This window comes from Canis lupus, chromosome X (genome assembly GCF_048164855.1).
Source record: "Canis lupus baileyi chromosome X, mCanLup2.hap1, whole genome shotgun sequence".
NCBI classification, from domain to species: Eukaryota; Metazoa; Chordata; class Mammalia; order Carnivora; family Canidae; genus Canis; species Canis lupus.
Genome location: NC_132876.1, coordinates 63,094,050 through 63,121,507, shown reverse-complemented (window position 1 = coordinate 63,121,507; position 27,458 = coordinate 63,094,050).

The window sequence follows — 27,458 nt, the reverse complement described above, 5'->3', positions numbered from 1 at the left end:
CAATTACCACAGCATGTTAAGTGTATTAAATGTACTCTCCCCCCAAAAAATGATCAGTACTATGAATACTGTGAGGCCATAGACGTGACCTCTGGCTTGGAGAGGTCAAGGAAGGCTTCTTGAAGCAGGTGATACATCCTTTTCTTGGGACCTCAGTTTCCACAGCTGTAAAACAGTGGTAATGTTATACTGTTGCATAAGATTGCTGTGAGAGACAGAATGAGAGCATGTATAGAAAGTGCTTACTATAGTGCCTCATCCAAAGTAGGCATTCAGTGATTTTTAATAATTATTTTAATAAAACCATAGATGATCAGGGAAGACTTCATGCATGTTAACAAGTTTTCTAAATTTTATTTCAAGAATAATACTGATTCAAAGAAAGAATAATTCTGGTTAAAGTTTACACAGCTTTTTATTTAAACTGAGTATACAGAATGAAAGATCAATTATTTTAGTTCAGTGGGCAAACAAACAGATCCTAGGTGTTGCTTTTATTTACAGTTTGCTAGACTAACTGGCTGATTTACTAAAATAGTCAACTCAGTAGAAAAAAAAAACATTCAAAGTAGTTGTTTACCTGAATAATCTTGCTGTTTGACTGCAATGAACTTTCAGTAAATATAGCATATCTGAAAACACCATGTAGTCAGTGCAAAGGCATCAAATAGATGGATCAGCACTGTATGAGCTTTGTGTGTTAACTGAATTTTTACAATTTTCAATTGGTTGTATTTTGGGTTAAATACGCACTGTCTTAGACTTTATATTGCTTTCAATAGTTAAGTGTGTCTCAATTTCCCTTTAATTCCATGAAATGTAAAACAAACTAATTGCTTTTGCAAGCAATACAAAATAGAAGGGAATATTAAAATTCTATTTATCCTTTTACAATCAAAAGCATGTTATACTTCCTGAGAATATCAAACATTTAGGTAAACTGTCATTTTCAAGGGCTAAAATAAGCTGTATTGTAGTGGTTTTGGGGACAAAAGCAACAATGATATGATCCAAAAGGAATCCAAGTACAGGGAATCTACATTTTAGGAGTGAATGTTTAACCTGAATAAAGGAAGATTTGAGAGAGACAAGATTGCTGCCTTCAGAAATTTGAAGAGTTTCATGTACAACAGGGGGTAAACTTTATTGTATTTGACGTTGGTAGGCAGAATTAGGTTGAAATGACAGGGATATAGATTTTAACTCACTGGAAGGAAAAATTTTCTAACAATTATGACTGTTAAAAGTGTAACCATTCAAAATTAATAACTTTTCAATAAACTTACCCTCAAGAGCTGAAGTGTAGGTAGCCCTTTTGCTGCAACTACCACCAGATACCTTCTAGTTTTTGACATACTCTGATAGTTGTTTAAAATGGGAGCAAGGATAGTCTCAATAAAGGTGAATATCTGAAGTTACCATAAATATGTTAATAAGCACAGATCTTCAAATTTACAGAAGATTTTGAAAAGTGCCATGGCACACAAGAAGGATTAGTTTTATCCTTAGCCAAATTTTTTAAAAAAATTTTTTACTGGAGTTCAATTTGCCAACATAACACCCAGTGCTCATCCCACCAAGTGCCCCCGTCAGTACCCATCACCAAGTCACCCCAACCTCCTGCCCACCTACTCTTCCACTACCCCTTGTTCATTTCACAGGATTAGGTGTCTCTCATGTATTGTCACCCTCACTGATATTTTCACTCATTTTATCTCCTTTCCCTTTATTCCCTTTCACTAATTTTTATATTCACCAAATGAATGAGACCATATAATGTTTGTCCTTTTCCGATTAACTTATTTCACTTAACATAATATAATACACTCCAGGTCCCTCCATGTTGAAGCAAATGGTGGGTATTTGTTGTTTCTAATGGCTGAGTAAAATTCCATTGAATACATAGACAACCTCTTGTTTATCCAATCATCTTTTCATGGACACCGAGTCTCCTTTCACATTTTAGCTATTGTGGACATTGCTGCTATAAACATTGGGGTGCAGGTGTCCCCGCGTTTCACTCCATCTATACTTTTGGGGTAAATCCCCAGCAGTGCAATTGCTGGGTCAGAGGTCAGATCTATTTTTAACTCTTTGAGGAACCTCTACACAGTTTTCCAGAGTGGCTGCACCAGTTCACATTCCCACCAACAGTACAAGAGCGTTCCCCTTTCTCCACATCCTCTCCAACATTTGTTGTTTCCTGTCTTGTTAATTTTCCCCATTCTCACTGGTGTGAGGTGGTATCTCATTGTGGTTTTGATTTGTATTTCCCTGATAGCAAGTGATGCAGAGCATTTTCTCATGTGCTTGTTGGCCATATTTATGTCTTCCTCTGTGAGATTTCTGTTCATGTCTTTTGCCCATTTCATGATTGGATTGTTTGTGTCTTTGTTGTGGAGTTTAAAGTTCTTTATAGATCTTGCATACTAGCCCTTTATCTGATAGGCCATTTGCAAGTATCTTCTCCTATTCTGTAGGTTGTCTTTTAGTTTTGTTGACTATTTCTTTTGCTATGCAGAAACTTTTTATCCTGATTAAGTCCCAAGAGTTCATTTTTTCTTTTGTTTCCCTTGCCTTCATAGATGTATCTCGCAAGAAGTTGCTGTGGCCAAGTTCAAAAAGGGTGTTGCCTGTGTTCTCCTCTAGGATTTTGATGGATTCTTGTCTCCCATTTAGATTTGTCGTCCATTTTGAGTTTATCTCTGTGTATGGTGTAAGAGAGTGGTCTAGTTTCATTTTTCTGCATGTGGATGTCCAATTTTCCCAGCACCATTACTATTGAAGAGACTGTCTTTTTTCCAGTGGATAGTTTTTCCTGCTTTGTCGAATATTACTTCACCATAAAGATGAGGGTCCACTACTGGATACTCTATTCTGTTCCATTGATCTATGTGTCTGTATTTGTGCCAGTACCACAGTGTCTTGATGACCACAGCTTTGTAGTACAACCTGAAATCTGTCATTGTGATGCCCCAGCTATAGTTTTATTTTTCTTTTTTTTTTTAAGATTTTATTTATTTATTCATGATAGAGACAGAGAGAGAGAGAGAGAGAGAGAGAGAGAGAGAGAGAGAGAGTCAGAGACACAGGCAGAGTGAGAAGCAGGCTCCATGCCGGGAACCCGAATTGGGACTCAATCCCGGGACTCCGGGATCATGCCCTGGACCAAAGGTAGGCGCCAAAACACTGATCCACCCAGGGATCCCCTGGTTTTCTTTTTTAAAATTCCCATGGCTATTGGGGGTCTTTTATGATTCCACACAAATAATAAGATGATTTGTTCCAACTCTGAAGAAAGTCCACGTTATTTTGATAGGGATTGCATTAAATGTGTAAATTGCCCTGGGTAACATTGACATTTTCACAATATTAATTCTTCCAATCCATGAGCATGGAATATTTTTCCATCTTTTTGTGACTTCCTCAATTTCTTTCAGAAGTGTTCTGTAGTTTTTAGGGTATAGATCCTTTACCTCTTTGGTAAGGTTTATTCCTAAGTATCTTATGCTTTTGGGTGCAGTTGTCAATGGGATTGACTCCTTAATTTGTTTTCTTCAGTCTCATTGTTAGTGTATAGAAATGCCACTGATTTCTGGACATTGATTTTCTATCTTGCCACCCTGCCGAATTGCTGTATGAGTTCTAGCAACTGGGGTGGAGTCGTTTGGGTTTCTATGGACAGTATCATGTCATCTAAAAAGAGGGCGAGTTTTATTTCTTCTTTGCCAATTTGAATGCCTCTTATTTCTTTTTGCTGCCTGATTGCTGAGGCTAGGACTTCTAATACTATGTTGAATACTAGAGGTGAGAGTAGACATTCCTATCGTGTTCCTGATCTAAGGGGTAAGGCTACAAGTGTTTCTCCATTGAGAATGATATTTGCTGTGGCCTTTCACAGATGGCTTTTAAGATGCTGAGAAATATTCCCTCTTTCTCTACACTCTGAAGAGTTTTTATCAGGAATGGATACTGTATTTTGTCAAATGCTTTCTCTGCATCTATTGAAAGGATCATATGGTTCTTGTTCTTCCTCTTGCTGATATGATCAATCACATTGATTGCTTTATGAGTGTTGAACCAGCATTGCTTCCCAGGGATAAATCTCACTTGGTCATGGTGAATAATCTTCTTAATGTATTGTTGGATCCTATTGGCTAGTGTCTTGCTGAGAATTTTTGCATCCATGCTCATCAGGGATATGGGTCTGTAATTATCCTTTTTGGTGGGGTCTTTGTCTCATTTTGGAATTAAGGTGATGCTGGCCTCATTGAATGAGTTTGGAAGTATTCCATCTCTTTATATCTTTTGTAACAGCTTTATAGAATAGGTATGGTTTCTTCTTTAAACGTTTGATAGAATTCCTCTGGGAAGCCATCTGGCCCTGGACTTTTGTGTCTTGGGAGGTTTTTGATGACTGCTTCAATTTCCTCCTTGGTTATTGGCCTGTTGAGGTATTCTATTTCTTCCTGTTCCAGTTTTGGTAGTTTGTGGCTTTCCAGAAATGCATCCATTTCTTCTCGATTGCCTAATTTATTGGCATACAGCTGCTCATAAGAAGTTTTTAAAATCGTTTGTATTTCCTTGGTATTGGTGGTTATCTTTCTCATTCATGATTTTATTAATTTGAGTCTTTTCTCTCTTCTCTTTAATAAGGCCGGCTAATGGTTTATCTATTTTATTGATTCTTTCAAAGATCTAACTCCTGGTTTTGTTAATCTGTTCCACAGTTCTTCTGGTCTCTATTTCATGAGTTCTGCTCGAGTATTTATTAATTCTCTTCTTCTGCTGGCTGTAGGCTCTATTTGCTGTTTTTTCTCCCACTCCTTTAGGTGCAAGGTTAGTTTTTGTATTTGAGTTCTTTCCAGTTTTTGAATGTATGATTATATTGTGATGTATTTCCCCCTACGGACTGCTTTTGCTGTATCCCAAAGATTGTGAACGGTTGTATCTTCATTCTCATTAGTTTCCATGAATCTTTTTAATTCTTCTTTAATTTCCTGGTTGACCCTGTCATCTTTTAGCAGGATGGTCCTTCACCTCCACATGTTTGAAATCCTTCCAAACTTCTTATTGTGATTTAGATCTATTTTCAAAACATTATGATCTGAAAATATGCGGGGGATGATCCCAAACTTTTGGTATCAGTTAAGACCTGATTTGTGACCCAGTATGTGGTCTATTCTGGAGGAGGTTCCCTGTGCACTTGAGAAGACTGTGTATTAAGTTGCATTTGGATGTAAATATCAGTTAAATCCATCTGGTATAGTGTGTCATTTAAAGCTCTTGTTTCTTTGGAGATGTGCTTAGAAGATCTCTCAGTGGTAGAAAGTGCTACATTCAAGTCTCCCATTATAAGTGTATTATTATCTAAGTATGTCTTAACTTTGGTTATTAATTGATTGATATACTTGGCAGCTCACACATTCGGGGCATAAATATTCATGATAGTTAGGTACTCTAGTTGGATAGATCCTTTAAGTATGATATAGTGTCCCTCTTCATCTCTTACTACAATCTTTAGGATAAAGTTTAATTTATCTGATATAAGTATGGATACCCCTGCATTCTTTTGAGGATCATTTGGATGGTAAATGATTCTCCAATCTTTTATTTTCAGGCTGTAGGTGTCCTTATGTCTAAAATATGTTTCTTGTGGCTAGGAAACAGATGGGTCTTGCTGTTTTATTCAGTCTGAAACCCTGTGCCTTTTGATGGGGTCATTAAGCCCATTCACGTTCAGAGTTATTCTTGAAAGATATGAATTTAGTATCATCATGATACCTATTCAGTCCCTGTTTTTGTGGATTGTTCCCTTGGACTTCCTCCTTCTTTTACAGAGTCCCCCTTAATATTTTTTGTAGAGCCAGTTTGGTGGTCTCATATTCTTTCAGTTTCTGCCTGTCTTGGAAGCTCTTTATCTCTCCTTCTATTGTGAATGAGAGCCTTGCTGGATAAAGTATTCTTGGCTGCAAGTTCTTCTCATTTAGGACCCTGAATATATCTTTCCAGCCCTTTCTGGACTGTCAGGTCTCTGTAGAGAGGTCTGATGTTAACCTAATAGTTCTTCCTATTGAAGTTAGGGATCTCTTGTCTCTTGCTGCTTTAAGGATTTGTTCTTTATATTTGGAATTTGCAAGTGTCACTATTGAATGTCGAGGTGTTGAACGGTTTTTATTAATTTTTTGCGGGGGAATCTCTCTAGCTCCTGGATCTGAATGCCTGTTTCCATCCCCAGATTAGGGAAGTTGTCCACTATGATTTGTTCAAATGTGCTTTCTGGCCCTCTGTCCCTTTCGGTGTCCTCTTGAACCCCAATTAAATGTAGATTTTTCCTTCTGAGGCTGTCATTTATTTTCCTTAACCTTTCCTCATGGTCTTCTAATTGTTTTTCTCTTTTTTCCTCAGCTTCCTTCCTTGCCATCAACTTGTCTTCTATGTCATTCACTCTTTATTCCACCTCATTAACCCTCATTGTTAGGACCTCCAGTTTGGATTGCATCTCATTTATTTGATTTTTAATTTTGGCCTGATTAGGTTTTATTCTGCGATCATGAAGTCTCTTGAATCCTTTATGCTTTTTTCCAGAGCCACCAGTAGCTTTATAGTTGTGCTTCTGAATTGGCTTTCTGACATCCAATTGTAATCCAAGTTCTGTAACTCTGTGGGAGAGAGTACTGTTTCTGATTTTTTCTTTTGTTGTGAGTTCTTCCTTCTAGTCATTTTGCTCATTGCAGAGTGGCTGTATGAGCAAGCTGCATCAAAGATATAAATCACAACCTAAGTAAATTTCACTCTGGATGATTCCATCGAGGTTAGGGACCAGAAATTGAAAACAAAGATCAGAATGAAATAAAACCAATGGACAACTAATGTGAAAAAGGAATTTAAAAACCGAATAATAAAAAATAAAATGCTAGGGATCCTAAAGAAGGAGAGAATTAAAAGGAAAAAAAAGAAAAGTAAAATAAAATGAAAAAAAAGGAGAAGAAAAAAAGGGAAGGCTGAGTAATGATGGTGAACAAGTTGTAGTGGAGGGAGCATGTAGTCTACCTGAGGGTTTCTAGAGGGTGATCCTCTTGTTTCTGAGTATATTAAATTCTGTATATTATACAATGCTCAGCGTCAAATTTATATAAACCAGAAATACTTGTAGTGGGCCCCAACATTGACCACCAAAACATAAATGTGATAAAAGAGAAGGGCAGAATGGGAATGAGATATCTCACAGAATTGACCAGCATGATATACCACTTGCTTCTGGGTGCATACTGGTCATGTTTTATAAGGTATTAACTTCAGCCATTGTAGAATAAAATGAGGCAGAGAAAACACAAAACAAAACAAAACAAAAAACATATCTTGTATATATTCCCAAATTATATTGAGTATGTTGAAGTGAATCTAGGAGTGGAAAATATATCTAGGACCTGTAATTGTGGAAATATGAATGCCAAGAAGGAAGAATCTTAAAAATGAGGGGTGGTAAAATATTGTAGTTAAAGAGGGAAAAGAGAAAAAAATAGAAATTTACAGTCTGATATAAAAACGAGTTGTACTGGGAAAAGGAAGAAAAAAACAAGGATAGGTATCCTCTAGTTCTATATACCGTTAATCCCTCGAGTTCCCTGAAGCTTTCCAGCGCTGCTCGGTCAAGAACTTGCTCTTCCCCTGTTCTTCCAGATGGTCTTCTAGGGGAGGGGCCTGTTTTGCTGATTCTCAGGTGTGTGCACCTGGGGGAGCTGCCCCACCCCCTGCCAGGTACAGGGCTCAGTGGGAACTGTTTAACCTGTGAGGCCCCTGTTCCCTGGAAGCCCTGCTCTGTCCCAGGCGCAGAGTGACACAAGTAGGAACAACAATACTGGCGGCAGCCAGCTCTTCAGCTCTGGAGTCAGCTCTCACAGTAACTACTGCAGTCTCCCAGTTCGCACTGGCCTAGATGCTCTGGGGGCGGGGGTGCGGATCTGCACAGCTTGGGGGCGCTGGGCTGCAGGAGAGTCCTCGTTGTCCTGTGTCTCCCTGCCTCCGCCTGTCTTGGGAGGAGTGCAGGATCCTGGGCTGTGTCTGCTCATCACCCTGGGGTCTGGGGCCTGTGCTGTTGGAATCATGCTCCCAGGGCCAGAGCTCCCGAAGGTAGCAGGGCACAGACCCCTCTGTCCGGAACCACCACCTGAGCTTCTTCTGAGGCCCCGCTGGGCGCAGCCCTTTACCGAGATGAGCCCACAGTCTGTGGTGCACTCTCCTCTGGTGCACTTCCTCTATTAGTCACTCCAAGAAACTGGAGGCTCCACTGCCCCTCCTGCAATTCTGCCTGAGTTCCCTGCAAAGCGCCTTTCTTTCTGGGAAGAATCCAGTGAGGACTTTTAAAGTTCCTGCTTCTCTGGGACTGGACGTTCCTGTCCTGAGAGGCTTTCACTGCCATGCTTTAGCCCGGCGCCTCACGGGGTCCCTCACCCACTTGATTCTTTTTTATTTTTTTTCTGCCTTCCTTCCTTGTTAGAAGCGAAATCCTTTCTGTCTGTAGCATTTCTGTTGTTTTCTCTTTAAATCTCAGGTCGAATTCATAGGTTTTCAGGATGATTTGAAAGTTATCTAGGTAAGTTGGTGGGGACAGGTGATTTGGGGACCCTACTCCTCTGCCATCTTGCCCTGCCCCCTGCTTGATAGATTTTAAATAATGACTTGAAGTAACATGTATAGTTTTTCAGTTAGAATTCATTTCTTACAAATAAAGATATGTATAAGGAGAATATTGGTGAATTGAATATTATGAATGCAGAATGAAAATTGCTATTTTTAAAATATGTGTGATAAAATAATTCTGTAATACAAATTATACCATTGAAAAATTTGAGACTTAAAATTTCATATATTGGGTTTCGTTAAAATGGTATTTTATAAAGCAGTATTCATGTTTATAAAATTATAAAGACTTTCTTGTTTTTATAAGTTTGGAAATCCACAAACTGTTTTATCTGGATGAATTTTGTAATAGTGATTGCTTGTCAGAAGAGGAAGACATAACATTTGCTACAGTGTCAAGAAAATAAAGTACAACCTATAAACTTGTCAAATCACTATGAAATTTTAAGTTTCATGAGTAAAACCTATAAAATTGACAAATAACTATGTTGTACATATGCAACTAATGAAACTTTGTGTGTCAACTATACTCAAAAAATAATTTAAAAATGAGAGGAAAGTGCTTCTTGGAAGAGGAAAATTGCAGTAGAGTAGGAGGACCCTAGGCATGTCTTTTCCCAAGAACACAGCTAGATAACTCAAATCAACCTAAATACCCCAGAAATTGCCCTGAAGACTGAAAGAATAAACTCCACAACTAAAGGGAGAGAAGAGGCCACCTCAAAGAAGATAAAAATATGGAGATGTGTTTTAGAAGAGAAAGGGATTGCAGCTGCTGCTGAGGGAAGGGAACCATAGTCATGAAGAAGGGCAAGAGAGAGAGGAGTACCCTGAAAATACACAAGAAAATTTCCCAGAAGCCATTGACTTGGAAAATGAGAGGGGCTGAATTTTGTGGGTTTTTGCAACTAGCAGGGCTTAAAGCCTAGAATTTTTAAGGTCAGAGGGTTTGCCTGTGGTAGACCTCTGGAGGCATTATGCTACTCCTGGAGAGAAAGCAGGCAAACAACGTGGGGATAGATAGCACTGAAACAAAATCTGAAGAACTGGGGCACACAGAAGGGAGATAGATTACTCGTTCTCCTTGGAGCACATCCCTGAGAGCATTCATAGAGACACCTCTCCTGGAACAAAGGAGCTGGCAAGTGCCATTTCTTCCCCTACCCCTCAACATACAGAACCACTTACTGGAATCAGCTCAGGTCCTACGCTGGCTACCCAAGTTGCCTACACCAAGCCTCAACCCCCAGCACTCTGGTGGGGCTGTCCTCAGACACCTTGCTTCAGTCCCAGTGCAACAGGTCTCTCACCCAAAAGGTGAGCATAAACCCTGCCCACACAATGTCTCTTGACCAGAGAGTTTAACAGGGCCTCAGTTTTGGTGGAAGTGGTGTCAAGTCTCACTTCACAAGCAGATCAGAACATACCTAATTACAACTCACTGCATTCAGGTCAGGGGACCAAATGTAGTACATTCTGGTCAGGGACTGCCCACAGCAAGAAAAGAGAGCAGATGATTAGATGAAGGAGAGAGCAGCAAAAACACAGCAGCAGGGTGCATGCAGCACATAATGGAGATACTCCCTGAAGCGGTAGGTCCTGGGCATTACATGACCCTTCTTCATAATGTCACTATTTTCAGAAGCAGGAGACATAATTGGATTTTGTAACACAAAAAAGAAAGCAGAGACTTAGACAAAATGCAAAGATGGAGGAATTCATTCCAAATAAAATAACAAGGCTTATTTTACTTAGATCTCTGTACAGGAGATCTAAGTAAAACAGATGGAGTATTTAAAGCAACAATTATGAGGATAATCACTTGGCTTGAGAAAAGAACAGAAGTCATTAGTGAGACCCTTACCACAAAGATAAAATAATTAAAAAAGAATCAGAGATGAAGAATGCAATGAATAAGATTGGAAAGAGACTGCATGTAATGAAGAGCAGGATGAAAAAAAAAACCCAGAAGAATAATTGTGACCTAGCAGACAAAATAATAAAACTGAATAAAAGAGAAAAGTAAGAATTGTGCAACATGAGAATAGATGTAAGGAACTCAGTGACTACATCAAATTTAATAACACCCTTATTAGAGGAGTCACAGAAGAAGAAGAAGAAGAAGAAGAAGAAGAAGAAGAAGAAGAAGGAGGAGGAGGAGGAGGAGGAGGAGGAGGAGGAGGAGAGAGGAGAGGAGAGGAGAGGAGAGGAGAGGAGAGGAGAGGAGAGAGAGAGAGAGAGAGAGAGAGAGAGAGAGAGAGAGAAAAGGGGGCAGAAAATTTATTTGAAAAAATGAAAGATGAATGGATAAAGAAGATGTGGTTTATGTATACAATGGAATATTACTCAGCTATTAGAAATGACAAATACCCACAATTTGCTTCAACGTGGATGGAACTGGAGGGTATTATGCTGAGTGAAGTAAGTCAGTCGGAGAAGGACAAACATATGTTCTCATTCATTTGGGAAATATAAATAATAGTGAAAGGGAATATAAGGGAAGGGAGAAGAAATGTGTGGGAAATATCAGAAAGGGAGACAGAACGTAAAGACTGCTAACTCTGGGAAACAAACTAGGGGTGGTAGAAGGGGAGGAGGGCGGGGGGTGGGAGTGAATGGGTGACGGGCACTGGGGGTTATTCTGTATGTTAGTAAATTGAACACCAATAAAAAATAAATTAAAAAAAAAGAAAAAATGATAGCTGATTTTGGTTTTGATTTGTATTTCCCTGATGGCAAGTGACGCAGAACACTTTCTCATGTGCTTGTTGGCCGTGTGTATGCCTTCTTTGGTGAAATTTCTGTTCATGTCTTTTGCCCATTCCATGATTGGATTGTTTATTTCTTAGCTGTTGAGTTTAATAAGTTCTTTATATATCTTGGATACTAGCCCTTTATCTGATATGTCATTTTCAAATATATTCTCCCTTTCTGTAGGTTGTCTTTTAGTTTTGTTGACTGTTTCTTTTGCTGTGCAGAAGCTTTTTATCTTGATGAAGTCCCAATAGATCATTTTTGCTTAACACCAGTGAGAATGGTGAAAATTAACAAGACAGAAAAGAACAAATGTTGGAGAGGATGTGGAGAAAGGGGAAAATTCTTGCACTGTTGGTGGGAATGTGAACTGGTACAGCCACTCTGGAAAACTGTGTGGAGCTTCCTCAAAGAGTTAAAAATAGAGCTACCCTACAACCCAGCAATTGCACTACTGGGGATTTCCCACAAAGATAGAGAGGCAGTGGAAAGCTGAGGCACCTGCACCCCAATGTTTATAGCAGCAGTGTCCACAATACCCAAACTGGAAGGAGCCTCGGTGTCCATAGAAAGATGAATGAACAAAGAGGATGTGGTGTATATATACAATGGAATATTACTCAGTCATTAGGAAGGACGAATACTCACCATTTGCTTTGATGTGGATGGAACTGGAAGGTATTATGCTGAATGAAATAAGTCAATTGGAGAAGGGCAATCATTATATGGTTTCACTCATACGAGGAACATAAAAAATAGTGAAAAGGATTAAAGGGGAAAGGAGAGAAAATGAGTGGGAAAAATCAGAGAGGGTGACAAAACATGAAAGACTCCTAAGTCTGAGAAACAAACAAGGGGAAGTGGAAGGAGAGGTGGGCGGGGGGGATGGGGTGACTGGGTGACAGGCACTGAGGGGGGCACTTGATGGGATGAACACTGGATATTATACTATATGTTGGAAAATTGAACTCCAAAAAATATACATAAAAAAAGAGAAAACGATAGCTGAAAACTTCTCCAATCTAGAGAAGGAAACAATATCCAGATTCAGGAAGCACAGAGAACTCCAATCAAAATCAGCAAAAGCAGGGTAACACCAAGAAATATTGTAATTAAATTTACAAAATGCAGTGATAAAGAAAAAATATTTTAAAAATATCAAGTAGGGGATTCCTGGGTGGCTCCACAGTTTAGTGCCTGCCTTCCACCCAGGGTGTGATCCTGGAGTCCCAGGATCGAGTCCCACATTGGGCTTCCTACCTCTGCCTGTGTCTCTTTGTCTTTCTCTTTCTATCTCTCTCTGTCTCTCTCTGTGTGTTTCTCTCTGTCTCTCATGATAGAATACATAAAATCTTAAAAAAATAAAAAATATCAAGACAAAAGAAATCCTTAACTTACAAAGGAAAATACATAAATCTAGCTGGATATTTCTTAATAGAACCTTGGCAAGCTAAATGGGATTTGGTGTGATATATTTGAATTGCTGAATGGGAAAAATATGCAGCCAAGAATGCTCTAACCAGCAAGGTTATCTTCCAGAATAGGAGAGTTAAAAAATTTCTCAGACTGAAACTAAAGGAGTTCATGGCCACTAAGTCCTGTAAGAAATATTAAAGGGGACTCTGAGTGCAAAGGAGAGACCAAAAGTGAAAAATACAAGAAAGGATCAGAGAAAATCTCCAGGAACAACAACAAAACAGGTATAAAATGGAAATAAATACATATCCATCAATAATTACTCTGAATGTAACTGGACTAAAAACTCCAATCAAAAGACAGAGGATGTCAGAATAAATAGTAAAATAAGACCCATCTATATACTTTTATAGGAGACTCATTTTAGACCTAAAGAAACCTTCAGATTGAAAGTGAAGAGATAGTCAAATATTTATCATGTAAACAAACAAACCAAAAAAAAAATCGTCAAAAGAAAGCCAGAGCAACAATGTTTATATCAGGCAAACTAGACTTTAAATCAAAGACTTTAGAAAGAGACAAACTAGGGTATTTTATTATAATAAAGGGGACAATCCAATAAGAAGATCCAACAATTGTAAACATTTATGCATCTTATATGGGAACATCAAAAACAATTAATAACAGAAATAAATAATCTAATTGATAATAACACAATAATTAGTAGTGGAGTTTAACACCCCACTTACATCAATGAGCAGATCATCTAAACAGAAAGCAAAGAAGGAAACAACGGATTTGAAAGACATACCAATAATGACTCAGAGAAATTAAAGCACCAATTCCACTTAGAATTTCACCAAAACCAATAAGATACCTGGAGGAAATCTAACCAAATAAGTAAAAGACCTTTATTCTGAAAACTATAAAACACTGATGAAAGAAATTGATGATGGTACAAAGAAATGGAAAGATAGTCCATGCTTATGGATTGGAAAAATAAATACTGATAAAAATGTCTATACTACTCAAAGCAATATACACATTTAATACACTAGGGATTGTATTAAAAACAACATTTTTTCCCAGATCTAGAACTAACAATCCTAAAATTTATATGGAACACAAAAGACCCCAAATAAATAAAGCAACTTTGAAAAAGAAGAGCAATGCTGGAGATATCATAATTCTGGACTTCAAGTTACATTATAGGAGATCTCTGGGTGGCTCAGCAACTTAGCTCCTGCCTTCAGCCCAGGGCATGAACGTAAAGTCCTGGGATCGAGTCTGACATCAGGCTCCCTTCATAGAGCATGCTTGCCCCTCTGCCTGTGTCTCTGTGTGTCTCTCATGAATAAATCAATAAAGTATTTTTAAAAATTACATTATAAAGCAGTAGTGATCAAAATAATATGGTACTGGCACAAAAATAGACATAAGGGTCAATGGAACTGAATAGAAAACCCAGAAATGAACCCACAACTATATGGTCAATTAACCTTTGACAAAGCAAGAAAGAAGATCCAATGGGAAAAAGACAATCTCTTCAACAAATGGTGTTGGGAAAACTGGACAGCAATAATGCAAAAGTAAATTGGACCATTTTCTTTTTTTTAATTTATTTTTTATTGGTGTTCAATTTACTAACATACAGAATAACCCCCAGTGCCCGTCACCCATTCACTTCCACCTCCCGCCCTCCTCCCCTTCTACCACCCCTAGTTCGTTTCCCAGAGTTAGCAGTCTTTACGTTCTGTCTCCCTTTCTGATATTTCCCACACATTTCTTCTCCCTTCCCTTATATTCCCTTTCACTATTATTTATATTCCCCAAATGAATGAGAGCATATAACGTTTGTCCTTCTCTGACTGACTTACTTCACTCAGCATAATACCCTCCAGTTCCATCCACGTTGAAGCAAATGGTGGGTATTTGTCATTTCTAATAGCTGAGTAATATTCCATTGTATACATAAACCACATCTTCTTTATCCATTCATCTTTCGTTGGACACCGAGGCTCCTTCCACAGTTTGGCTATCGTGGCCATTGCTGCTATAAACATCGGGGTACAGGTGTCCCGGCGTTTCACTGCATCTGTATCTTTGGGGTAAATCCCCAACAGTGCAATTGCTGGGTCGTAGGGCAGGTCTATTTTTAACTCTTTGAGGAACCTCCACACAGTTTTCCAGAGTGGCTGCACCAGTTCACATTCCCACCAACAGTGTAAGAGGGTTCCCTTTTCTCCGCATCCTCTCCAACATTTGTTGTTTCCTGCCTTGTTAATTTTCCCCATTCTCACTGGTGTGAGGTGGTATCTCATTGTGGTTTTGATTTGTATTTCCCTGATGGCAAGTGATGCAGAGCATTTTCTCATATGCATGTTGGCCATGTCTATGTCTTCCTCTGTGAGATTTCTCTTCATGTCTTTTGCCCATTTCATGATTGGATTGTTTGTTTCTTTGGTGTTGAGTTTAAGAAGTTCTTTATAGATCTTGGAAACTAGCCCTTTATCTGATACGTCATTTGCAAATATCTTCTCCCATTCTGTAGGTTGTCTTTGAGTTTTGTTGACTGTATCCTTTGCTGTGCAAAAGCTTCTTATCTTGATGAAGTCCCAATAGTTCATTTTTGCTTTTGTTTCTTTTGCCTTCGTGGATGTATCTTGCAAGAAGTTACTATGGCTGAGTTCAAAAGGGGTGTTGCCTGTGTTCTTCTCTAGGATTTTCATGGAATCTTGTCTCACATTTAGATCTTTCATCCATTTTGAGTTTATCTTTGTGTATGGTGAAAGAGAGTGGTCTAGTTTCATTCTTCTGCATGTGGATGTCCAATTTTCCCAGCACCATTTATTGAAGAGACTGTCTTTCTTCCAATGGATAGTCTTTCCTCCTTTATCGAATATTAGTTGCCCATAAAGTTCAGGGTCCACTTCTGGATTCTCTATTCTGTTCCACTGATCTATGTGTCTGTTTTTGTGCCAGTACCACACTGTCTTGATGACCACAGCTTTGTAGTACAACCTGAAATCTGGCATTGTGATGCCCCCAGATATGGTTTTCTTTTTTAAAATTCCCCTGGCTATTCGGGGTCTTTTCTGATTCCACACAAATCTTAAAATAATTTGTTCTAACTCTCTGAAGAAAGTCCATGGTATTTTGATAGGGATTGCATTAAACGTGTATATTGCCCTGGGTAACATTGACATTTTCACAATATTAATTCTGCCAATCCATGAGCATGGAATATTTTTCCATCTCTTTGTGTCTTCCTCAATTTCTTTCAGAAGTGTTCTATAGTTTTGAGGGTATAGATCCTTTACATCTTTGGTTAGGTTTATTCCTAGGTATCTTATGCTTTTGGGTGCAATTGTAAATGGGATTGATCAAAACTCTTCAGAGTGTAGGGATAGAGGGAACATTCCTCGACATCTTAAAAGCCATCTATGAAAAGCCCACAGCAAATATCATTCTCAATGGGGAAGCACTGGGAGCCTTTCCCCTAAGATCAGGAACAAGACAGGGATGTCCACTCTCACCACTGCTGTTCAACATAGTACTGGAAGTCCTAGCCTCAGCAATCAGACAACAAAAAGACATTAAAGGCATTCAAATTGGCAAAGAAGAAGTCAAACTCTCCCTCTTCGCCGATGACATGATACTCTACACAGAAAACCAAAAAGTCTCCACCCCAAGATTGCTAGAACTCATACAGCAATTCAGTAGCGTGGCAGGATACAAAATCAATGCCCAGAAGTCAGTGGCATTTCTATACACTAACAATGAGACTGAAGAAAGAGAAATTAAGGAGTCAATCCCATTTACATTTTCTTATACAATATACAAATATAGATTCAAAGTGGATGAAAGACCTAAATGTAAGACTTGAAATATAAAAATTCCAGCAGAGAAAATAGGCAGTAACTTCTTTGACATCAGTCATAGCAAATTCTTTCTAGATATGTCTTCTGAGGAAAGGGCAACAAAAGCAAAAATAGACTATTGGGACTACATCAAAATAAAAGCTTCTGCATTGCAAAGGAAACAATTAAACTATGAGGCAACCTACAGAATGGGAGAAAATATTTGTAAATGATATATTCAATAAAAGGTTAGTATCCAAAATATTTGAATAATTTTTTAAAACTCAACAACCTAAAATAAATAATCCTATTATAAGTGGGCAGAAAACATAAATGAACATTTTTCCAAAGAAGACCTACAGATATTCAACAGACACACAAAAAGCTATTCAACACCACTTAGCATCAGCGAAATACAAATCAAAACTATAATCAGAGATTACCTCACATTTGTCTGAATGGCTAAAATGTACAACACAAAAAATAGGTGTTGGTGAGGATGTGGAGGAAGTGGAACCCTTGTGTAGTGTCAGTGGGAATGCAAAGTGCTGCAACCTGTCTGGAAAACCGTATGGAGTTTCCTCAAAAGTGAAAAATAGAACTACCCTATGATCCAGCAATTGCATTAATAGATATTTACCCAAAGAATACAGAAATAGTAATTCAAAGGGATACATGCATCTTGCTGTTTATAGCAACATTATCTATGATAGTGAAATTATGGAAACAACCCAAGTGTCCATCAACTGATGAATACATACAGAAGAAATTGTATATAGAGAGAATGGAATATCACTCAGTGATATAAAAGAATGAAATCTTGCCTGAACATTTAAAATGCCATTTTAGGTGCAAATATTTATAAATTATATTATATCCTATACATTTAAGTAGTTTGTTTTAAGTAATGAGACATAGTGCTTGAAAAAGCATTAATACAGACTCAGAAGACCAAGATACTAGTTTTAGATCCACCACGGATAAGTTAGGTATCTTTGGGCAAGTTAATTTTAAACACTTTAGAAATATTTGTTTTTGTATTAGTATTATTATTTAAGAAGAGCTTCTACTCTAACATTTAATGTAAATTTCACGATGACTGAGGGTCATTATTATACACATCTCAGTTATTATACTGTATATGTTTGCTAGTCTCAGAGCTATTAAAATCTGTACCTATTGACATTTTGACTTATACCTACACTAAAACGGATTCATGGATTTTTAGTTCTTATATATTTGATTGTATAAGTCTTCTTTTTCTATCTTTTCAGACTATGTATTCTTACTTGTTGCCATTGTCAGTGGACCTGACTAATGAAGTCCATATCATTTCAATTAGTTCTTTGTCATCTTTTGTGGCTTTGAGAACATGCTAATCAAGCTAGTTATAATAGAACTGAAAATTAACAAAAATGAATAGAGATTGCTTGTTATTTTATTTGGAGAGGTGTGTGTGTGGAAAAGGGAGAACATTCTATGGAACAAAATGTATAGTTTTTAGTATATGCACTTTATGACATCTATTTTGGCCATTAAGGACTATTTTACTCCCTTTTTTGTTGTCAGCTGTGTTTGGATAGTTGGGGATGCAAGATATTTGGATTCCAGATCGCTGAGGTGTGACTAGCTGTTTGACATCTAAAATTTCTTGGAATATAAATTGCCGGATTTTATACAAATTTTCAAAAATCACTACTTGTTTCATTAATAAATAGTTTCATTAAAATTGTTTTATTGCTCTTGGGGAAGTTGTTTTTCATTTCCTATAATGTTCTTGAAATAACATCTACTCATTATGGCCTTTGCTCCCTTCCTCCTTAAGGGCACTTGGTAGAAATTCTCCTATGTATTTGGAGTCATTTTTGAGATACATTAATCCTTTCTTCTGAAGTTGGCCTATTGTTTCCATCAGTAATGAATATTGTCCAGAAGATTTGGAGAAGCACAGAAAACAGACTGGCTTACCATCAATTTTCAAAATTTCAGACTTTCCCAGAAGGTTCCAATTTACTAATACTTATAGAAGATGGTTCACAAGTAGTCATCTTAATCCTGTATTTCTGGGGCCAGGCAAATCCTGTCCCTCTAATCACTATTGCCCAAAATACTGAAGTTCAGGAGTCTCAAGAACGGCAAGCTTAGGCGGGGCAAGATGGCAGAAGAGTAGGGGTCCTCAACTCACCTGGATGCACCAACTTACCTAGATAACTTCCAAATCATCCTGAACACCTATGAATTCAACCTGAGATTTAAAGAGGGAACAGCCAGAACACAACAGAGAGAAGGGTTTTTGCTTCTAGCAAGGTAGGAAGGTGGAAAAAAAATAAAATAAAAAAGAATCAAGATGGTGAGGAGCACTGCAAACTGCCGGGCTAAAGCCAAACAGCCAAAGTGTCCGGGACAGGAAAGCCCAGTACCAGAGAAGTGGGAACTTTAAAAATCCGCACTGGATTCTTCCCAAATGGAAAAGGGCTTAGCAGGGAAATCAGGCAGATCATGGGAGGGGCAGTGAAGCCTCCAGTTTCCAGGAGGCACTACTACAGGAAGTGAGCCCAGGGGAAAACACACCACAAATTGTGGACCAATCTTGGTAAAGGGCTGGAGTGCGCACTTGGCAGGACATCTGGGAGAAGCCAGTTGGTTAGGTGGGCAGCTTCAGACAGAGGTGTCTGTGCCCTGCTGCCATTGGGAGCCACGTGCCCTGGGAGTGGAATTCCAGCAGCACAGGGCTCTGGATCCCAAAGCACTGAGCAGACAAAGCCCACGATTCTGCACTCCCTCTAGGACAGGCAGAAGTGGGAAGGGCACAGGACAGCGAGAACTCTCCTGCCACTAGGTGCCCTGCAAACTGTGAATATCAGTGCACCCTCACCAGCCCCAGGAGCATATATAGGCCAGTGCAGACTGGGAGACTGCATTAGTTACTATTGGGGAGCTAAGATCTGGCCACTGCCATTGTTGTTTTTCTTCCTTGTTTCACATTGTGCCTGGGAGAGAGGGGGCCCGGGAACAAAGGCCTCACAGGATAAACAGATCCCACTGAGTCCTGCATCTGGCAGGGGGCAGAGCATCTCCACCCAGGCATACAGACCTGATAATCAACATAGCAGATCCTCCCCCCAGAAGACCAGCTGGAAGAACAGAGAAGAGCAAGTTCCTGATGAAGCAGCTCTGGAAAGTTCCAAGGGAAGTTGATGGATTTATAGTATATAAGAAATAGAGGGTATCCTGTTTTTCCCCCTTTATTCCAATACTCGTTTTTATATCAAACTAAAATTTTCTAATATTTTTCCTCTTTTTCCATCTTAACTACAATATTTTACCACCACTTCTTTTTTAAGTTTCTTCCTTTTTGACTTTCCTATTTCTAGAATTACATATCTTAGATATATTTTCCACTTCTAGATTCCCTTCAACAACTCAACTTAATTTGGGGAGATATACAAGATATGTTTTGTTTTGTGTTTTTTGTTTCCTCTGCTTCATTTTGTTCTACAATGGCAGAAGTTAATACCTTCTAAAACATGACCAGCATGTGCCCAGACCCAAGTGGTATACCATGCTAGTTCATTGTGTGATATCATATTCTCCCTTCATACCCATTCTGCCCCCCTGTTTTATCTCATTTATGTGTTGGTGGTTAATGTTGGAGCTCTCTACAAGTATTTCTGGTTTATATAAATTTGGGACTGAGCATCTGCTAACATACAGGATTTAATACACTCAGAAACAAGAGGATAGTCCGCTAGGACCCCTCAGGTAGACTACATTCTCCCACCACTACAACTTCTTCAACACCATCATCTCCCAGGCCCCCCCTTTCTGCCTTCTCTCTTTTTTTTCCCTCTTTACTTTTTCTTTTTTTTCTTCCTCTTTGGGATTGTTGGCCTTTTATTTTTTAATAATTTGTTTTAAAATTTGTTTTTCACTTTAGTTCCTTCTGTTTTATTTCGTTCTGAACTTTTTCATTTTCTGGTCTGTGATGTTGTCAGAATCATCTAGGGTGAAATCAACTTAGGTCATGGTTGAAATACTTTTTAAAAGATTTTATTTATTTATTCATGAGAGACAAAGAGAGACAGACAAAGAGAGAGAAAGAGAGAGAGAGGCAGAGACACAGGCAGAGTGAGAAGCAAGCTCCATGCAGGGAGCCCGACATGGGACAATATTCTGGGTCTCCAGGATCAGGCCCTGGGCCAAAGTCAGCACTACACCACTGAGCCAACTGGGCTCCCCCATGGTTGATATTCTTGATTCAACCCACTCATAGAGCCACTCTGCATTGAGCAAAATGACTAGAAGGAAGAGCTCACCACAAAAGAAAGAATCAGAAACAATACTCTCTTCAACAGAGTTACAAAATTTGGATTACAATTTGATGTCAGAAAGTCAATGCAGAAGCACAATTATAAAGCTACCTGTGACTCAGGAAAAAAGCACAAAGGATTCAAGAGACTTCATGACTGCAGAATTTAAATCTAATCAGGCCAAAATTAAAAATCAATTAAATGAGATGCAATCCAAACTGGAGGTCCTAACAACAAAGTCTAATGAGGTAGAAGGAAGAGTGACATAGAAGACAAGTTGATGGCAAGGAAGGAAGCTGAGGACAAAAGAGAAGAACAATGAAAAGACAATGAGGAAAGATTAAGGGAAATAAATGATAGCCTCCAAAGGAAGAATCTACATACAATTGGGGTTCCAGAGAGCGCCGACAGGAATAGAGGGGCAGAAAGCATACTTGAACAAATCATAGCTGAGAACTTCCCTAATTTGGGGAGGGAAACAGGCATTCAGATCCAGGAGATAGAGAAGTCCCCACCCAAAATCAATAAAAACCTTTCAACATTTCGACATTTAATAGTGAAACTTGTAAATTTCAAAGATAAAGAGAAAATCCTAAAAGCAGCAAGAGAAAGGAGATTTCTAACTTCTATGGTGAGAAATATCAGATTAACAGCAGACCTCTCCACAGAGATCTGGCAGGCCAGAAAAGGCTGGCAGGATACATTCAGGGCACTGAATGCGAAGGACATGCAGCCAAGAATACTCTATCCAGCAAGGCTCTCATTCAGAATAGAAGGAGAGATAAAGAACTTCCAGGATAGGCAGAACCTGAAAAAATATGTGAACACCAAACGAGCTTCGTAAGAAATATTAAGGGGGACCCTGTAAAAGAAAGAGGAAGCCCAAATAAATAATCCACAAGAACAGGGACCAAATAGGTATTATAATGACACTAAATTAAAATCTTTTAGTAGTTAATCTGAACGTGAATGGGCTAAATGATTGCATCAAAAGATGCAGGTTATAGGACTGGATCAAAAAGCAAGAACCATATATTTGCTGTCTACAAGAGACTCATTTTAGACCTAAGGTGTCCTACATCCTGAAAATGAAGGGAGTGGATAACCATTTACCATTCAAATGGTCCTCAAAAGAAAGCAGGGGTAGCAATCCTCATACCAGATAAATTAAACTTTATCCCAAAGACTGTAGTAAGAGATTAAGTGGGACATTATATCATACTTAAAGGGTCTATACAACAAGAAGACCTAAAAATCATGAATATTTATGCCCCTAATGTGGGAGCTGCCAAGTATATCAATCAATTAATAACCAAAGGAAAGACAAACTTAGATAATAATACACTAATAGTAGGAGACTTCAATACGGCACTTTCTGCAAATGACAGATCTAAGCACAACATCACCAAAGAATCAAGGGCTTTAAATTATACACTGCACCACATGGGTTTCACAGATATATACAGAACTTTCCATCCGAACCCAAATGAATACAATTCTTCTCAAGTGCACATGGAACTTTCTCCAGAATAGACCACATACTGGGTCACAAATCAGGCCTCAACTGTTACGAAAGGATTGAGATTGTCCCCTGCATATATTCAGACCACAATGCTTTGAAACTAGAACTCAATCACAAGAAGAAATTTGGAAACCTCAAACACATGGAGGCTAAAGAGCACCATGCTAAAAGGTGGATAGGTCAACCAGGAAATTAGAGAAGAATTAAAAAGATTCATGGAAGCTAATGAAAAGGAAGATACAACTTTCCAAAATATTTGGTATATGGTAAAAGTGTTCCTAAGAGGGAAGTACCTCACAATACAAGCCTCCCTCAAAAAATTGGAAAAAAATCAAATACACAAGCTAACCTGGCACAGGAAAGAATTGGAGAAAGAACAGCAAGTAATATCTACACGAAGCAGAAGAAGATAGATAATAAATATTTGAGCAGAACTCAAGGAAATAGAGACTAGAAAACCTGTAGAACAGCTCAACAAAGCCAGGAGTTGGTCCTTTTAAAGAATCAAAAAGATAGATAATCCCTTAGCTAGCCTTATTGAAAAGAGAAAAGACTAAAATTAATAAAATCATAAATGAAAGAGGATAGATCACAACCAAAAAGAAGAAAGTAGAAATGATTTTAAAACTCTATTATGAGCACATATGTACCTACAAATCAGGCAATCTAGAAGAAATGGATGCATTTCTGGAAAACCACAAATTACCAAAACTGGAACAGGAAGAAATGGAGACATCCATTGTACATTGTGGCCAATAACCAGGGAGGAAATAGAAGCAGTCATCAAAAACCTTTCAAGACACAAAAGTCCAGGGCCACATGGCTTCCCAGGGTAATTCTATCAAACATTTAAAGAGGAAATAACACCTATTCTAATAAGCTATTTCGAAGTTTAGAAAGGGATGGAATACTTCCAAACTCGTTTTATGTGGCCAGCATCTCATTACTCCAAAACTGGACAAAGATGCCACCAAAATGGGTTATTATAGACCAATATCTCTGATGAACACAGATGTAAAAATTCTCAACATGATACTAGCCAATAGGGATCCAACAGTACATTAAGATTATTCACCATGACCAATGGGATTTATCCCTGGGATGCAAGGATGGTTCAACACTTGTAAAATAATCAACGTGATATATACCACATCAACAAGAGAAAAAAACAGGAACCATATGATCCAATCAATAGATGCAGAGAAAGCATTTGACTAAATACAGCATCATTCCTGATCAAAATTCTTCGGTGTGTTGGAATAGAGGGAACATTCCTCAGTATCTTAAAAGCCATCTTCAGAAAGCCGACAGCAAATATTCTTAATGGGGGAAAACTGAGAACCTTTCCCTAAGATCAGGAACGTGACAGGAATGTCTACTCTCACCACTGCTATTCAACATAGTACTAGAAGTCCTAGCCTCAGTAATCACACACACACACACACACACACACACACACAAATAAAAGGCATTCACATTGATAAAGAAGAAGTCAAAGTCTCCTTCTTCAGAGATGACATGATACTGTATGTAGAAAACTCAAAAGACTAAACCCTAAGGCTGCTAGAACTCATACAGCAGTTCAGCAATGTGGCAGGATAGAAAATTAATCCCCATATATCAGTGGCATTTCTATAAATTAACATTGAGACTGAAGAAAGAGAAATTAAGTAGTAAATCCCATTTATAATTATACCCAAAAGCATAAGATACCTAGGAATAAACCTAACCAAAGAAGGAGAGTTTCTATACCCTAAAAACTACAGTAAACTTCTGAAAGAAATTGAGGAGACATAAGGAGATAGAAAAATATCACATGCTCATGGATTGGAACAATAAGTCTGAAAATGTCTATGCTACTCAGGGCAATTTATACTTTCAATGCAATCCCTATCAAAATACCATGGACTTTCTTGAGAGTTGGAACAAAACATCTTAAGATTTGTGTGGAATCAGAAAAGACCCCAATAGCCAGGGGAATATTGAAAAAGAAAACCATACCTGGGTGCATCACAATGTCGTATTTCATTCAGCACTGTGATCATCAATACAGTGTGGTACTGGTAAAAAAAAAAATCAGAGACATAGATGAATGGAACAGAATAGAGAATCCAGAAATGTGCATTCAACTCTATGGTTAACTAATATTCAACAAAGCAGGAATGAATATTCACCTGAAAAAGGACAGTCTGCTCAATAAATGGTGTTGGGAAATTTGGACAGCCACGTGCAGAAGAATGAAACTAGACCATTCTCTTACACCATACACAAAGATAAACTCAAAATGGATAAAAGATCTAAATGTATATAATGAATTATTGGGACTTAATCAAGATAAGAAGTTCTGCACAACAAAAGAAACAGTCAACAAAACTAAAAGAGAACCTACAGAATGGGAGAAGATATTTGAAAATGACCTAGCAGATAAAGGGCTAGTATCCAAGATCTATAAAGAACTTATTAAGCTCAACAGCAAAGAAACAAACAATTCAATTCTGAAAAGGGGAAAAGACCTGAACAGAAATTTCACCAAGGAAGACATAGATATGGCCATCAACCACATGAGAAAATGCTTCACATCACTTTCCATCAGAGAAATACAAATCAAAACTAGAATGAGATACCACCTCACACCAGTGAAAATGGTGAAAATTAACAAGACAGGAGAAAAAAGTTGGAGAGGATGTGGAGAAAGGGGAACCCTCTTGCACTTTTGGTGGGAATATGAACTGGTACAGCCACTCTGGAAAACTGTGTGGAGATTCCTCAAAGGGTTAAAAATAGAGCTACCCTACGACCTATTATTTGCATTACTGGGGATTTACCCCAAATATACAGATGCTGTTGAAAAGCTGAGACACCTGCACCCCGATGTTAAATACAATATTTTTTTTAAATACTACCTCTTCCTGTGTCCTCATGTTTAAATAGTTATAATTAAAAATAAGTATCATTTACATTTCTTATTGGATTTTCATAAGGGGCTTCTGAACCAGAAAGATCATTGATTATTATCATATTTCAGAGGGAGAAACAGTGTCAGAGTGTTTGTAATGTGTGTTGCTTAAGATAACAGTCAAGAAAGGGCATAGAAAGTACTAGAACCCAATTTCATCCAATTACTATCAGTGACAGCTGTAGGGTTAAGCTTGCCATTTCTTTTTTCTTTCTTTCTTTCTTTTTTTTTTTTTTTTGGAGTTCGATTTGCCAACATATAGTATAACACACAGTTCTTATCCCACCAAGTTTCCTCCTTAGTACCCATCAGCCAATCATCCCACCCCAACCCCCTTCTGCAACCCCTTGTTTCCCAGAGTTAGGAGTCTGTCATGGCTTGTCTTCCACTATAATTTTTCCCCACTCAGTTTCCTTCTTTTCCCTTATCTTCCCTTTCACTATTTCTTATATTCCACACATGAGTGAAACCATATGATGATTGTCTTTCTCAGATTGACTTATGTCAGTCAGCATACTACCCTCCAGTTCCATCCATATTGATGCATATGATAGGTACTTGTTTTTTCTTTTTTTTATAATAAATTTATTTTTTATTGATGTTAAACTTACCAACATAAAGAAAAACAGCACTCATCCCGTCAAGTGCCACCCTCAGTTCCCGGCACCCATTCACCCCCACCCCTGCCCTCTCCCCCTTCCACCACCAATAGTTCATTTCCCAGAGTTAGGAGTCTTTATGTTCTGTCTCCCTTTCTGATATTTCCCACACATTTCTTCTCCCTTCCCTTATATTCCCTTTCACTATTATTTATATTCCCCAAATAAATGAGAACATATAATGTTTGTCCTTCTACGATTGACTTACTTCACTCAGCATAATACCCTCCAGTACCATCCACATCAAAGCAAATAGTGGGTATTTGTCATTTCTAACGGCTGAGAAATATTCCATTGTATACATAAACCACATCATCTTTATTCATTCATCTTTCGATGGACACCAAGGCTCCTTCCACAGTCTGGCTATTGTGGATATTGGTGCTATAACCATCGGGGTGCAGGTGTTCTGGCGTTTCATTGCATCTGTATCTTTGGGGTAAATCCCCAACACTGCAATTGCTGGGTCGTAGGGCAGGTCTATCTTTAACTCTTTGAGGAATCCCCACACAGTTTTCCAGAGTGGCTGCACCAGTTCACATTCCCACCAACAGTGTAAGAGGGTTCCTCTCGACATCCTCTCCAACATCAGTGGTTTCCTGCCTTGTAAATTTTCCCCATTCTCACTGGTGTGAGGTAGTATCTCATTGTGGTTTTGATTTGTATTTCCCTGATGGCCAGTGATGCAGAGCATTTTCTCATGTGCATGTTGGCCATATCTATGTCTTCCTATGTGAGATTTCTCTTCATGTCTTTGGCCCATTTCATGATTGGATTGTTTGTTTCTTTGGTGTTGAGTTTAATGAGTTCTTTATAGATCTGGGAAACTAGCCCTTTATCTGATACGTCATTTGCAAATATCTTCTCCCATTCTGTAGGTTGTCTTTGAGTTTTGTTGACTGTATCCTTTGCTGTGCAAAAGCTTCTTATCTTGATGAAGTCACAATAGTTCATTTTTGCTTTTGTTTCTTTTGCCTTCATGGATGTATCTTGCAAGAAGTTACTCTGTCTGAGTTCAAAAAGGGTGTTGCCTGTGTTCTCCTCTAGGATTTTGATGGAATCTTGTCTCACATTTAGATCTTTCTTCCATTTTGAGTTTATCTTTGTGTATGGTGAAAAAGAGTGGTCTAGTTTCATTCTTATGCATGTGTATGTCCATTTTCCCAGGACCATTTATTGAAGAGACTGTCTTTCTTCCAATGGATAGTCTTTCCTCCTTTATCGAATATTAGTTGACCATAAGGTTCAGGGTCCACTTCTGGGTTCTCTATTCTGTTCCATTGATCTATGTGTCTGTTTTTGTGCCAGGACCACACTGTCTTGATGAGCTTTGCAGTA